Raw genomic sequence first — 14,692 nt, forward strand, 5'->3', positions numbered from 1 at the left:
CTCATTTCTCCCCTGCCAAGACTTGAGGATGCGTTTATTTATTATGGGTTAAATATTTGGAGTTGAGTAAGAACCTCAGAGGGAAAAGGTGGGTCCGCTTCCTTGGATTTTTTTTTTCCCGCCCCCTCACTCTCGTTATAAAAAATTGGATTTTTTAAACTGTTTGTTTTATGGAAAATTACCCTTTCTGACTGTAGGCTCAGCTAAGAGCTGACAGTTAACAACTCTCAAGTGAAAATCACGTGAGGAAATACAATGGAGAAATATCTGGACGAGTCTGGACATGTCTGGACATTGCCGGAACAGGTCTAAAATGTCAGGGAGAGGTAAGGACCACGCTTCGCCACAACAGCAGGCAACAAAAGGACAAAAAAAAAGTAATTTTTTTCAGTTATTTTAAAGCGAAGTGTCAAAACATCAGGTAGCCCAGGCTGCCACAAATCTACGGATAACAAGAAGCACACCTTAGAAGTTGTAACTACACCCCCATCTTGAGAACCCTTCTCAGTGTTTTCAGTTGTGTTAGGGTCTCATATAATTTCCACTAAAATCTGTTGTCCTACCACAAGTCATTAGACTTTTCTACTACTATAAATACAGGTATGTTCTGTTTCTTCTGTGGAATAAACTTTAATGTTTTATTAAGCTATACTACAGGCATTCAGTTGTGATACAATCGATGTTGTTTTACTGTCAAGAGTAGGTGTTACACTGGGCTGTCATCAGTACGGTAGCTTTATCTTTACCATTTGGCTAATTAAGAGAATTATTTTGCCATGGTTTTTTTTTTTTAAAAAGCTAGCAATGTCATTACAATATTTATAAACATCAGTGGTATGTCAGAAAACCCATCATTCTTTGAATAGACTTTGGGAATCCTCATCAGAGGATGGTTAATTTAGTGAGTTGTACATGATTGTGGTCATGCACGCTTTTCAGTCCTTGGTCTGAATTAGCCTAAAAATAAATACATATTGATAACAGCATTCTAGAATAAAAGATTAATGCCATTTTTTTGTTGTTGTTTCTTTAGGGCTTGCAATCACAGTATTTTTGTTAGACTCAAGATTCATATTGCTTTTTAATAGTGCGTAGATGTGTACAGTTCTTCCATTTTGCCTTCTGTGGTTTTCCTTTTTCTTAAGTCTGGTATGCTTCGTGGTTTATTTATTCATGAGCTGCAGAGAAAGAAGTTCACAATTAAAAAAAATTGTTTTGGAATATATAGTTAACGACGTGTCAAGAAACAGAAAACAATTACACTTATGCAACGTAACGTGCATTTTTACATGCCACTCACACACTCCTTTATGCACCCCCAGTTTATGTAAGTAATGAAAATTAAATATTACACTCCCCTGCCCAATGCAGTCAGCACAATTAAGGCTAGGAGACGTAAGTAATTGGGAATAAAAAACCACACGCCTGCGCTGAAAAAATGTAGTCTTTTATGGCAAGTTTGCAGGGGGTGCTTACAATGCGGCACGACTATGGCAGCAATCAGGATCGAAGCGTTTTAATTTCCTGGGGGTTGCTGCGTGTTGTGTATTGAGTGTTGTATATCGAGCGTTGTATATCGTAGACGTGACGAATGCCAATTGCACCCTTGCGCAGAGCGGGCAACGGCTGCCTGGTGCGCACACCCCGTTAAGGCGCTGCGCTGGATGTGTGGAGGGAAGGCTCGCGGCCTCCGGCGGGCGTAGAGCAGCAGGGGCGAAGTGGGGAGGCAGGATGGGACCTCGCGTGTGGCCAAACCCGAGGAAAAGGTGTTATTTTTCCTCATGATGAAGGAAAATTTCGACAGTTTGGGGCCGATGTGTTCGCAGTATCTCAGGTAGGGAAGGGCGTCCGCTCCTGCACGTTCCAAGTTGTTAGTTTGGAGCTGTACTTGAGAGACAACTTTCTCAGACAGGGGAGAGGGGTTCTGCGCCATGTCGCCGCCGAGTTTCTGCGGACAACGCACGCTATCTCGGCGGGGGCAGGTCAGGTGGCGGCCTCCAACCGCCCTCAGGTCGCCGCTCGGCGACTCAGCGGGCTCCCTTTCCGGCCAGGAACCCGCCTTGGGCCCCGGGAGAGGTGCCGGCGGGCTCGTCCTTCCCCCCGGGCAGCGGGAACGGCCGCTACACCTGACCCGCCCCCGGCAGCCGCCCGCTGCCCTCCCCGGCTCCCCTCAGGTGCGACCGCCGCCCGCGCCCCCCGCCCTTGGGGGGACGCCTCGTCGCCCCCGTAGCGCGCCCGCCCGTCGCCCTAGCAACGCCCCCCGCCCGCCCGCGGCCGCCCCCCCGGACCACGCCCCCTCGCTGCATATTCATGACCCCCGGCGCGGGGAGGGGGCGGGGGCGGGGAGGGGGCGGAAGCGGAAGCGGGAGACGGTTTCCGAGGAGCCCGGTATAAAGCGGCCGCTGGTGCCCGGTGTCGCCCGCCGCGCTCGTGCCGCCGTGAGTGACCTCACCCCTCCCTCCTTCCCCCCCCCCACCCTCCCCGCTGGCCGCCGCGGCCACCTCCCGGCACCGCCGCACGGAGCAGGTCCCGGGTGCAGGGGGAGACCCGGGGGCAGGTAAGGGGGCTGGTGGGCGAGGGGCCTCGGGGAGCGGTTGGGTCGGGGGGAGGAGGGTGGTGGCTGAGCTGTGAGGGGTGCCTGGAGTGAGGAGGGAGGATGTGACGGTAAGGAGCGGTTGGGGAGCTGTGGGGTGAGGGTTTGGGGTGAGGGAGATGAGGAGCTGGTGAAGGTGAGGAAAGGTGTGGGGTGAGGGAGGTGAGGGGCTGGTGAAGGTGAGGAAGGATTTGGGGTGAGGGAGGTGAGGGGCTGGTGAAGGTGAGGAAGGATTTGGGGTGAGGGAGGTGAGGGGCTGGTGAGGGTGAGGAAGGTTTGGGGTGAGGGAGGTGAGGGGCTGGTGAGGGTGAGGAAGGTTGGGGTGAGGGGGGTGAGGGAGGGGGGGGTGAGGGGCTGGTGAGGGTGAGGAAGGATTTGGGGTGAGGGAGGTGAGGGGCTGGTGAGGGTGAGGAAGGGTTTGGGGTGAGGGGGGTGAGGGGGGGGGGGGGTGAGGGGGGTGGGGTGAGGGGGGGGGGGGCTGGTGAGGGTGAGGAAGGGTTTGGGGTGAGGGGCTGGTGAGGGTGAGGAAGGGTTTGGGGTGAGGGCTGGTGAGGGTGAGGAAGGGTTTGGGGTGAGGGCTGGTGAGGGTGAGGAAGGGTTTGGGGTGAGGGGGGGGGGGGGGGGGGGGGGGGGTGAGGGGTGGGGGGGGGGGGGGGGGGGGGGGGGGGGGGGGGGGGGGGCTGGTGAGGGTGAGGAAGGGTTTGGGGTGAGGGGCTGGTGAGGGTGAGGAAGGGTTTGGGGGGGGGGTGAGGGTGGGGGGGGGGTGAGGGGCTGGTGAGGGTGAGGAAGGGTTTGGGGTGAGGGGCTGGTGAGGGTGAGGAAGGGTTTGGGGTGAGGGGCTGGTGAGGGTGAGGAAGGGTTTGGGGTGAGGGGCTGGTGAGGGTGAGGAAGGGTTTGGGGTGAGGGGCTGGTGAGGGTGAGGAAGGGTTTGGGGTGAGGGGCTGGTGAGGGTGAGGAAGGGTTTGGGGTGAGGGGCTGGTGAGGGTGAGGAAGGGTTTGGGGTGAGGGGCTGGTGAGGGTGAGGAAGGGTTTGGGGTGAGGGGCTGGTGAGGGTGGTGAGGGTGAGGAAGGGTTTGGGGTGAGGGGCTGGTGAGGGTGAGGAGGGTGGGGTGAGGGGCTGGTGAGGGTGAGGAAGGGTTTGGGGTGAGGGGCTGGTGAGGGTGAGGAAGGGTTTGGGGTGAGGGGCTGGTGAGGGTGAGGAAGGGTTTGGGGTGAGGGGCTGGTGAGGGTGAGGAAGGGTTTGGGGTGAGGGGCTGGTGAGGGGGGGGGGGGGGGGGGGGGGGGGGGGGGGGGGGGGGGGGGGGGGGGGGGGGGGGGGGGGGGGGGGGGGGGTGAGGGGTGGTGAGGGTGAGGAAGGGTTTGGGGTGAGGGGCTGGTGAGGGTGAGGAAGGGTTTGGGGTGAGGGGCTGGTGAGGGTGAGGAAGGGTTTGGGGTGAGGGGCTGGTGAGGGTGAGGAAGGGTTGGAGAGCTGTGGGAGAGAGATGTGGCTGGGACTGAAGGTAAGGGTGGGCTGAGAAGCTTTTGGGTGAAGGAGTTATGGGGCTGGAGAAGTGAAAAAGGGATGAGGAGCTTTGGGGTGAGGGGTATGTGGGGCTGTAAAGATGGGAAGGGGATGTGGAGCTTTAGGGTGAGGGACATGTGAAGCTGCAGATGGGGGAAGGGGATGAGAAATGAGAAGAGAGAGTGAGGTGAGGGAGGCATGGGGCTGCAAAGGTGGAAATTGGAAAAGGTTGAGTTCTATGGTGAGGGATTGGGCCGAAGGAGATGTGGGGCTACAGAGGTTGGGAAGGGATGAGGAACGAATGGTAGGATGAGTAAGGTGGGATTGGAGAGGCTTGATTGGTGTGTCTGGGATAGTGAGTCCTAATGAGGTGAAGATCGGATGACAAAGAGGTGGCCGAGTGCCCCTTTGGAATTATGTTGGGTGGTGAGTATGCTGGAAGAGGACTTGACAAAAGGACCAAAGATGGAATTTAGTGTAGCTTTTCAGACTACTAAACTTCACTAATCTGCCATTTGAATAATTCCACACTTAATCTATAACCTGATCTCAATGCTTTATCATAAAACAGTTGAGTCTCACCTCACCTAGTCTGATATGATGGTGGGAGAGTACTGGGGGAAGAAATTACTTAGCACTTAACTCTTAAACCTCCCATGAAACCTGCAGTTTTCCTTAAGATCATGTTATCAGTGATTTGCAACTCTAAGATGCCCTAATTTAGCACCTTTAGCAGGTGCAGAAACTGTGTTTGACCTTGAAAAATACTCTCCCTGGGGGGCAGTTTTCTGTTGTAGTGATTGGCCTCCAGTATTCTCTATGTAGAGAGGAAAAAAGGAGGGGAGGAAAAGATGTAGCCAAGGCTCTGACTTGGCACTGGGTGTAGCGAGTGAATCAACGTTGCTAGAGCTTGGCTAATGCAGCGGATTACAAATGGGAAAGGATAGGAAAGATATTGCAGGATGTTGAATGTTGGACAGAGAAGGTGATTTCTCCTTCAGGAAAGGAGAGATGTTACAAGAAGTGGACCTACAGGGGTAGGCAGCTCCAAGTGCAGTGCACAGACAGATATTGCTACATTATGAGGATTCATGAGAAGAAATTGCAGTGTTACAGCATGTATCCTTACTGCTCTGTAAAAACTGCCCCAGTGTGAGCTGCGTCATGTTCCACTGCCTTGATCAGACAGTACTACTAAAATATTTAATGAAATATTAAATTCCTTGAGCAGGAGCTTGAGCTCAAAGAAAGAGTGAGCTGGTGAATACTTTGTTTCCCTCTACAAGTCATGCTTGTTCCTAAATACCTGGCAGAAGTGGTTGCTTATGTGATTGCACTGACATAGCTTGCGTATACGTTCTTCTCCCACACCAGTATTGCAAAGGGGTTTCAGACAAGAGATGAAGGTATTTAGTTGACACTCTGGCTAGAAATGCTTCCAGGAGTACTTTTTGCTCTAAGTTTGAAAAGCTGACACTACCTTAAGCTCCTAAAACTGCATCCAGTAGTCTCTGAGGCATCCAAAAACATCTATGAGTTCCTGTGTCTGTCAAAGGTAGTGGCAGCTGCTGTCTTGGAAGTGAGAGCTTCAGTCCTGTATTAATGAGATTAAATTGGGTATTTAAGGGAGTTTTCATGACAAAATAACAATTTCCATGATGTAATGGATGGGATCAGTGGAACAACTTTTATTGTAGCTAGCTATTTGAAATACCAGAGGCCAGTTTATATGGGTTGGCTCATGCCTCTCTGAGCAAGTAAATGATAGCAGTTCTTGCACTAAATTATGTATGACTGAGGCATCTTCAGTAAAATTGAAAGCGTATGGCTCTATAGATAACCCTCTTGCGTAATGCGTGTTACCTCCTGCCGGAACCTGCTGCTCTCTGGGAGTTTGTCGCTGAGAAAGGAATGAGCAGTATCTGCAGACGTGATCTTGTTTGGATGCTATGGGGACTGCTTGCAATCGAAAGCAATCCTCTCCCTCAAAGCTGAAATGTGTCTTAGCAATTCAGTCTGTTTAATACATTTGTGTCGTACTGCCTTAAGCTGACAAGGGAGGATGTCTTCTGCTGGAGGTGTCCTTTATTAGTGGTGAGAAGGTGTGGTTAGACTAACTGACATAGCTAGTGAACTGCTCCTTCTGTCTCATGTTACAACAAAATTCATGAAGTGCAACTTTGTTCATGTGCCTTTTCAGTGGGGCAACACAAGTGGAATATTTACGTAGCTTCCAATGAAACATGGTGTACCTCTGACTGAAACAATACACATGCTTATATCTCTAAGTACATGTGACCTTAATTTTTCCAACTGAAGCAAATGTGTAGCCTATTTGAGGAGCTTTCTGAAGCAACTGCCTTTTCTGCCATGTGGAACTACAGGCTCTGAGGAGCTTAGAGAAAGCAGGCTGAATTTGGACCCATCTCACAAGGCTGTGACCTCAGAGGTTAATTACCTTTAAACTCACTCCAGTCCTGGATTCACTGACAGCTAGAAAGTTAGGTCTTGGTAATTTAATATTGCTCTGCTTGTGTGCTAAGGCTGGAATGTGTGGACTCTGCCTCTATCCCTGTATAAACTTGTTTTAAATGGATCATTCCTAAAAGCTATGCGAATACTAACATTGGATGGTAACCTGCAGAGTATTTCGCCAGTGAAACTGCATCTAACATCTGAAAAACCTTGAAGTCAAAATGTGTTGCTGACTGAGTAGCTTTGAAAAGATGCTTAAGCTTTGAGAGGCATTTTAAATGCCTAGGTGGGAAGCTGATGGCTGAAATAACCTACTAGCTGCTAGATAATGCCTGCAATTGTGAATACAGTTGCATGTAACACTTCTGTACTTTCAGCAGACACTGATTTAAGCAATAAACAGTTCCTTTACACAGTAGCATTTGATCTTGTCTAGCTTAATCTGTAAACTCTGCCTGTGATGTATGGCTGTCATTCTTAGTTGAACACCTCATGACTTCAATTCCTAGAGTTGGTAGCCAGTGTCCCCCACAGTATGTGGGCACCTTTACTTGCATGTTAGGCAAAAACAGTGAAACCCTTTCACATTGCCCAGCACAAGAAGCTGCAGCTGGCAGTTCTTTGAGCTTAACTAGCAGTCTGTACCTCTGCTGTTACTCCTAACAGTAGAAGCTGCTGTGGAAGCGGTGAGGCTGTCATGTGATGGAGGGGGAAGCTTTAGCAGCTTGCAGAGTAACTGGTAACATGAAGAACTGTTTGTGCTGCATTTCAGTTTTGCAAGGGTCACTCCCATGACCTTTACCTGTAATACTTGCAAGATCCCAGGCTCTGACCTATTTCAGCTATAGGAATAAGATTCATCAAAACTACACTGACAATGGCATAGCCTTGTGTGCAGTTGTTTCCATTAGAGAAGGCTTAACCAATTTGATAACTATTCTGTTAGAGCTCCTGGTCCTTCAACTTGCAGCGCATTGTCAGCCTTACTAAACAGCTTCCATTCAACAGTGTGGTTAACTCGGGGAATACAGAGTAAAATGATTGTCACTTGGCTTAATATACCAGCACTAAACTGATGTGAGTGTTTGAAATAATACTTTTCCTAAGCAGAGCATTACTCCTGCCTAGTAACTGCTTTAATGAGTCCAATAAACTTTCTAGCAGAGATGTGTATTTAAGTTGCCATACAGAAGCAGAAAACACAAATGATTCTGGCAAATCCAGTTGCCAGAAAGCTGAAGCAGAATGCCTGCTGTCAGGATGAGTGACACCATGTGTGTAGCTTGACAGATAGCTGGTGTTTCAGTTTGAGAATTGCCTTCCAGACGGGAGATCCTGGACAGCCAGAAACCAAGCCTGGAAGCAGACACTGTTAAGCTGTGGAGCTCTGTGCTGTGAACTAAAGACTTTACATGCTTTCAGTAAGCTGCTGCTGGTCAGGTGACTGTTTTATGGTCAGCGGCTTATCAGTTACCCACACATCTTGCATTTGGGTCACAGCCCTACTCAGAGTAACCACCCAAAACTTCTACTGGTAAAGGATATTATGTTCTCCAGCTGGGACTGTGAGGGTCTCTTGAATCCAAGCACTGAATAATTATTGCTATCCTGAATAAACTGGTTATTCTGTTATGCTTCTGTATCACAGTTCACTCCTCCAAGTGGAATAAGATACTCTGCATGAAGAAGAGCTGAGTTCATACTATTAAATCTAGACCTCTGATAGAGTTGCTGGAGACTGGATTTGCCTCAAGTTAAAGCTGAACTTCAGGCATCTCAGCAATGGATTCAGAGCACTGCAGCGTCTGAGTCAGAGTGGTTTGTGTGCTGTGAACTGCCATCTTAGGGAGACGGGCACACAGTAGCTTAACTAAAGCCCCTTAGTGCTGGTATTTCCAACAAGTGCTGTGAAGTCATTTAGACTGCAACTGGCATACTGCATTATAACAACTTGGGAGAAGCAGCCAGGTTTTCTCATCAAACTTGCTCTTGGCAAGTGACTCTGGCAAGCATCAGGACACAAGGCTTTCACTGGGTAATGATTTGGTTTGGCTTAGGAGCTGCTTCTGACCTTGGTTTGGCTCTTACTGGCACATAGTCTGCTCAAATGTGAATCTCAATATATAGGTGATGGGAAGTTGGTCTTCACAACATGGACAACTAATAAAACTCTTAAAACCCAGTTAGAGCTGGGGAAGGTGTGCTTCCCAGGATTCCCATCTATGAAGGATATAGGCTATTAAACTAGTTTCTTTAGCTTTAGGACACCTCTCTGGCTTGACACTTTAGGCTTGACTAGCAGACTCTTTTGCAGTGTTATATGAAGACTGACTAATCTGGGGGTGGACTGAGACCTACTTTCCTTGCAAGACTGAAATTGTCAGTCAATAGCTGCTACTCATGTAGCAAGGCATAAAAGGGTAGGAGGTAAACAAAACTTAGCCCTAAGGGATAGACTGAAGATGCTTTTAAAAATCTTCGTGTGTAAACAGCAGCAGGAAAGCATTACCCCAAATTGTTTTGCTAAATTATCTGAGGTGGATTTTGTCAATGTTCTGGGGAGAGCAAGACTGGTGCTCTTAGCAGAGCAGAGAGAACCTAGTTTCCTCATCTTGTTTTAAATGAGAGCGCTAATGTTTTTGTAACTGAAATTGAAACCAGTGTTATGCTGACCCTGCATATTTTCTATCCTCTGCTGGCTGGCCTGGACTACTTTTGCGTGCAGTACAGTTCATTTATTTTGGAGACTTGAAAACAAGCCATTATCGCCCTTTGGTGCCAGATAAATAAATGATCTAACTGGGGGCTGAACCCAAAGCGCTCTTTTACAAAAGCACAACTGCATGTCATACTTATCTTCTTCATTCTGTCCTTGAATATATGATCCGTCTTCCTGGACCACATCCAGAAACCAGTGGCTTAACCCAACAAGCGATGACTACAGAACAGTCAGATTTCTGTGCCACTTAATTTCCTATCATCACTTATATACAGCAGACAGTCTTCCAGAATACACTTAATCTGAGTGCTGTTTAACCTACAACTTGCTTATCAATCGTATGGGAGTACAAATAGGAGGAACAGGAATCAACTATTAAAATAGTCTCGATGCTGGATCTTTGCTTCCAGGTAACAAGAGCTTCAGAGGGGTTTTTTTTGTGGGGAGGGAGAAGGCACACATGCAGGGTAAAAATACTCCTCCCATTTTACGAGGGGAATATCTGAGCAAGTACACTGGCCTGTGCAGTCTGGCTCCGGGCACTCCCAGAGGAGTGATTTGACAGTCTGAACTATTGCTCCTTAGAGTCGTGTGGCTGGCCAGCTAACTCCCAAGAGTTCAAAAAATAACCCAAGACAAATGCACAACTTGCTTTAACACTAACACATCTAGTGCACATGTCCTGTTTGCTGTCTGAAATGTATCTGGGGGAATCAGCTCATGATGTAGGTTTGTTCTTGTTGTTTTTCTTGGCTCTTGTTCTGCTTCTGACTTTGGTGTAGAGAGGGAAAAGGCTTGCACTTGTCGGTGCAGGAGTTATCCTGATTGTTTCCAACATCTAGCACTTCTGTGGCTCCGGCTGCCATTCACATTGGTTGTCACAGCCTTAACGTCAAAACACTTAGCTCCTTCAATGGGCTGAAAAGGGGAGTGATCTGACAGTTATCTGTACCCTTTGTGCTCCTACAATTACTGCTGGCCTTACAGTGGGAGCTTTTTTCTGCTGCTTTGCTTTCAAATCACCTTTCCAATTCGTTGTGTTCCAGGTATGGCCTGTTCAAAACTCTCAATATGCAGCTGCACAGTAGTAGATCTCTCAGTCTACTGGAGAAATGGCATTGAACCAGATAACGTGTCCTCTTCCAGATGGTCACTCTGGGATAGTTTGTGTGACAATTCAGGATGCCATTTGAAATAAGCCTTTTGACCCTATAGTACTAGTGGGATCTCTAATCATCTTTGTATGCATATGGGCTGTACTGGAGTGCTAGATAAAAGTGTATCTACCGTGGCCTTTCAACTGTGTAGTAGTCCCCGGTTAAGCTGTGTATAAAAGGGTTTGGGTTCCCATCCAGTGAATCTTGTGCTAGCATCTTCCATAGATGCCTATTCATCTAGTGGGTTTGATATTAAATCGTTAGTAATTCTTTTACTAGTTAGGAACAGTAGGATATACTTGTCAGCAAGTAATAGTCTTTGGTGTGATGACTTAAGATAGAGCCTTACTACTTTGTTTCAGGGTATTCTTAGCCTGTTCATGGCTAGATCTAATTAATATCACTTTGTCTACGTAAAGCCTAATGTGTCTCAGGGATGTTCAGTATAAACTTGACTCTGTACTCCTTGAACAGATTTCTTTGCATCTTCTACCTCTGCACAAGTCACTTCATGGAAAGCTACACTTACACAAAAACCCCAGTGCTCAATAACTGCAAACTACTAAACATACATGTTCATCGGACTACAAACTTTCAGCTCATTCCAGCAGCCCAACACTGCACAGTATTTCTCTGAGCTGTACTTAGTAGCTTTCTCTTCCTCATTAACTATGCTCCTAAATTAACACTCTTTCCAAGAGATCAGTTTCAGTTCTGTGTTAAGGCTGGTTTCTGAATAACTGGTGGTAATTAATGCCTAAATTTATCACTGGTACAATAATAGCTACACTGTTCCCTTAACTTCAGCCTCTTTCAGAAGCTTTTGGTGAACAGACTCACTGTCTGGGTGGCTCTGTAAGGAGTCTATGTAGGTATTTAAATATCTCACTTCAAGGATCCTTCAATGAACTTGACAACAAGTTGCCTTGATTGTGGATCACAACCTCATTCTGCCTACTTGGAATTTAGTAATTGATGTGTTCCTGACAGCCTTCACCGATCTTTGAAGCGTTAGGGGCTTTCTCACTGACAAAGCCACAGACTGGTAAGTGGCCCATGGTCAAACATCCCTACTAGAGAAAGCTTTAAGTCTCTACATAGCAATTACTGTATTAAGACTGTATATATACACCATAGCTTACAAAAGACAAATTCTTTAAGTAGGAATAAGATTTCAGCATTACCAGCAGAAATTGCTGCAGTTCAAATGATTTGGAGATCTTGCCTCTAGGAAATGGGATAAGAAAGCTGCTGCAGTTCTGTGCTTCAAGCATTCTCAGTAAAATCGCTTTGTACTTGAAAAAAGTCTGAACTAGAGAGGTGTTCTAGGAGACGTGTTGGTAATAGTTCCCCAAGCTTTAATACTACGGGTGTATTGTCTAATAAGGGCAGAGTCTAATGTTAATGTGTTTAAATACTTCAGCTCGGTATTTATAACATCTCCGCCGTGCAATATAGTGTCCATCTTGCATCTAAATTAGTGTGGTCAGGGTGGAAGTACTGTGCAAATGAAAGCAATGCTTTGTTTATCTCCAGTAGCAGCATTCAGTTCATTAATATTGCATCTACTTGTAACTTAGAAAATGAGTGGAAGCCTGCCAGTGACAAATATTAAATAAAAATGGGTTCTTCATTTTTGCCTCAATGACTGTCCAGCACCCTTTCTAATTCTTACCTGGTGTGATTATGCTAGTGCCATTATAATGCTTCATTTTCTTGCTCGCTGTTAATGTAGGGATTAAATAACTTCCTTTTTAATTGTCTGGGTAATAGTGATATCTTTTCAAATAACAATAAGAATACTGGCTAATTCTTGGCTTTCACTGAAGAAATTTTTAAAATATTGGACTAGACTGAGAGCAAACCAGGAAGCCAAGGCTGGAAGCTTCTGGGCTCCATCGTATCTGATAAAGCAAGCAAGAGCCCAGAACCTTCCTTCATTAATTTGTTAGCCTCACAGGATAAACTGTAGCTCTGAGTTGCTTGATGTGAGCTGCTAAGACTAAAGCTACACAAGTCTGTCTTTTTGCATCTGAAAGGGTTTAGGCTTGTAATAATGCTGTCACCCTGCCAACCTTGCAGGAAAGAATGAAAATATAGAAGGCTTACATGACCGATGAATACATCTCAAATTGTTTATATCTGGGCTTGTAATTTAATGTTAGATCTGCATTCCCCAGACTTCTAAGTAGAAGGTTAGGCACAGACTTAAACTGCAGATTGTGCAGGGAAAGCCTGAAAGTCTGGGTAGCTTTTCTCATCAGTTAAGTGCACAGTTTCACTCACGGCTTATGTGGGGAGGATGTATCCAAAGTGACAGACAAGTGTCACTGTTCACGATCTAGTGGGATTCGGAGTATGGCTTTAGTGTATAACTGCCAACACTTCTGAAATCAGCTTAATCGCAGCAAATGGTAGTCACACCTGCTCCTAATGGTAGGAAGTGTTTAATAGAAAGCATGTGAGAAGGCACATACATGTGTTCAGTTTATATTTGTACAGTGAAGAAATCTGGGATCAGGTCACTCAAGATCCTACCCAGATGGCTGGGTATGTTACCCCATGTCCTAAAGTAAACTGGAGTCTGTTTTGATTGCAGTAGTTTTTTCAGTAGGAATTAACATTTCATACTGAACCTGGGAAACTTGTGTCTATGCCAATTTCAGTTCCATGTTCTGAAGGCTGGTAACACTTTATTTGCAGGTTTTGCACTCCATGTGAGTGAAGGTTTAAGCCTGGTTGAAGCTTCTTTTCACAGGACAAGTATTCTTTCATTGGGGAAAATACAGGATATAGTTGCACATTTTATATTCATCCTGTTTCTCCAGACTTCATGTATGATGAGTGGTGAGCAAGGGCATAGTAAGTCCTCGAAGGTGAGCTGAGAAAGTTTTCCTAGCCAAAACTTTTTTTTGTTACCTGCAGTCAATGCAAACTGCAGTGTGTATAAGTAGGAAGAACTTTACAGACACCATGTGAATTCTTTTCCTGCAGGATTTATTTTTTTCCTAGTGAATCAATAATTTGTTACCCGCAACTGTCTACCCCAATTAAGTTATCTTAAACTCACTGCCACTTGACTGAAAACCAGAATGCAAGCTAAGGATATAATGTGTCACATCATGGCTGTTTTAATGCAGAATTGCAACTTAGAAATTTAAGTATCCTTTGGCTTAAAAATAAAGGCTTAAAACAAAATGGAAGTGACCTGTTGAACTATGTCTGTTTTATTATATGGTGATCTGTACTTCTCCAGAGAAGTTCATGGGTCAAAAGTCTGCCTTTTTTTTTCCAGAAATATTTTTATAGAGGAAATATGTTGAACTTAGAAATTTGCTACTGGAAGAACAGAAACTTAAAGCTGTTACAGGATAATAAATGCATCTCACTTAAATGAGAACAGGGTTGTGGTGCCCCTGTTTTGTCTATTAAATTTTGGCTGCTACACAAAGCAACATTAAGAAACTTCAAGTCTATTTAGGCTCTTAAAACCTAAAACATTTAAGTATATATTATGCTTAATTGTGCATTGCTTTAATCAAATCTTATTCCTCCCAAAAATCTGGCAGGTGATTGTTCAAACAGTAAACATGTTAGTTTATTGCATAAGCTGGTACTGTAATTGGAAAAGTAAAATGACTAAGCACAGTGTTCTCAGTGAAGCTGCCAAAATAAAATACAGCCCAGAAGGGCAAGCTATGCTTTTCATTAAAATAAGCTTTAACAACCATGAAATTTTTCACCCTAAGGGCTTCTTCACTCTGACAAGTGACTAAAATGTAAAATGTCAAATACCTTCATGTGCTGACCAGCAACTTGCATCAACTTTAAGATCTTTTAGTCAAATACTAAATGTACTTTCTTGTTCACAAGCTACGAGAACCGAATAGTTTTCTTCCACAGCTTCCTGTGTTACCGCTGAAGGCACACAACTACACATGCAGCACATGTAAATGTCTGTGCCTAGCTACCAGGTTGCACAAAGGCAATTGTGTGTGTGTGCTCACAATTGAAGATGCAAGAATTGCAAGGAGCAACCTCAGCTTGTAGAGCCGTGAGAAAGTTATCAATGAGTGTGGCGAGGAAGGAGTGAACCTGCTTTTTGTCTTTGTCATGATGGATAAGAACACTTCTGTTACTGATAGCATGTAGAGAATATGCTATAATCCTGGTTACAACTTGGGCCAATCATTACTTCTCTGATGGAGAGATCACTTCATGTTGTCCTTTCAACAGCTTTTACATTT

At 45.9% G+C, this 14,692-nt stretch overlaps 1 protein-coding gene across 2 annotated transcripts in view; it reads left to right on the top strand.

Moving 5' to 3' along the window:
- The first annotated feature begins 2,494 nt into the window (after positions 1–2,494).
- Positions 2,495–14,692, top strand: part of SLC45A4 (solute carrier family 45 member 4) — a 63,702-nt gene continuing 51,504 nt past the window's right edge. The window contains exon 1 of one of the 2 annotated variants that reach the window (XM_050890815.1): positions 2,495–2,557. The gene's annotated coding sequence lies outside the window, so the exon portion shown is untranslated. Of the gene's footprint in view, positions 2,558–11,473; positions 11,491–14,692 lie in introns of those variants that run through there. The other variant, XM_050890816.1, reaches the window with a different exon arrangement.

Source organism: Gymnogyps californianus, chromosome 2 (genome assembly GCF_018139145.2).
Source record: "Gymnogyps californianus isolate 813 chromosome 2, ASM1813914v2, whole genome shotgun sequence".
Classification (NCBI taxonomy): Eukaryota; Metazoa; Chordata; class Aves; order Accipitriformes; family Cathartidae; genus Gymnogyps; species Gymnogyps californianus.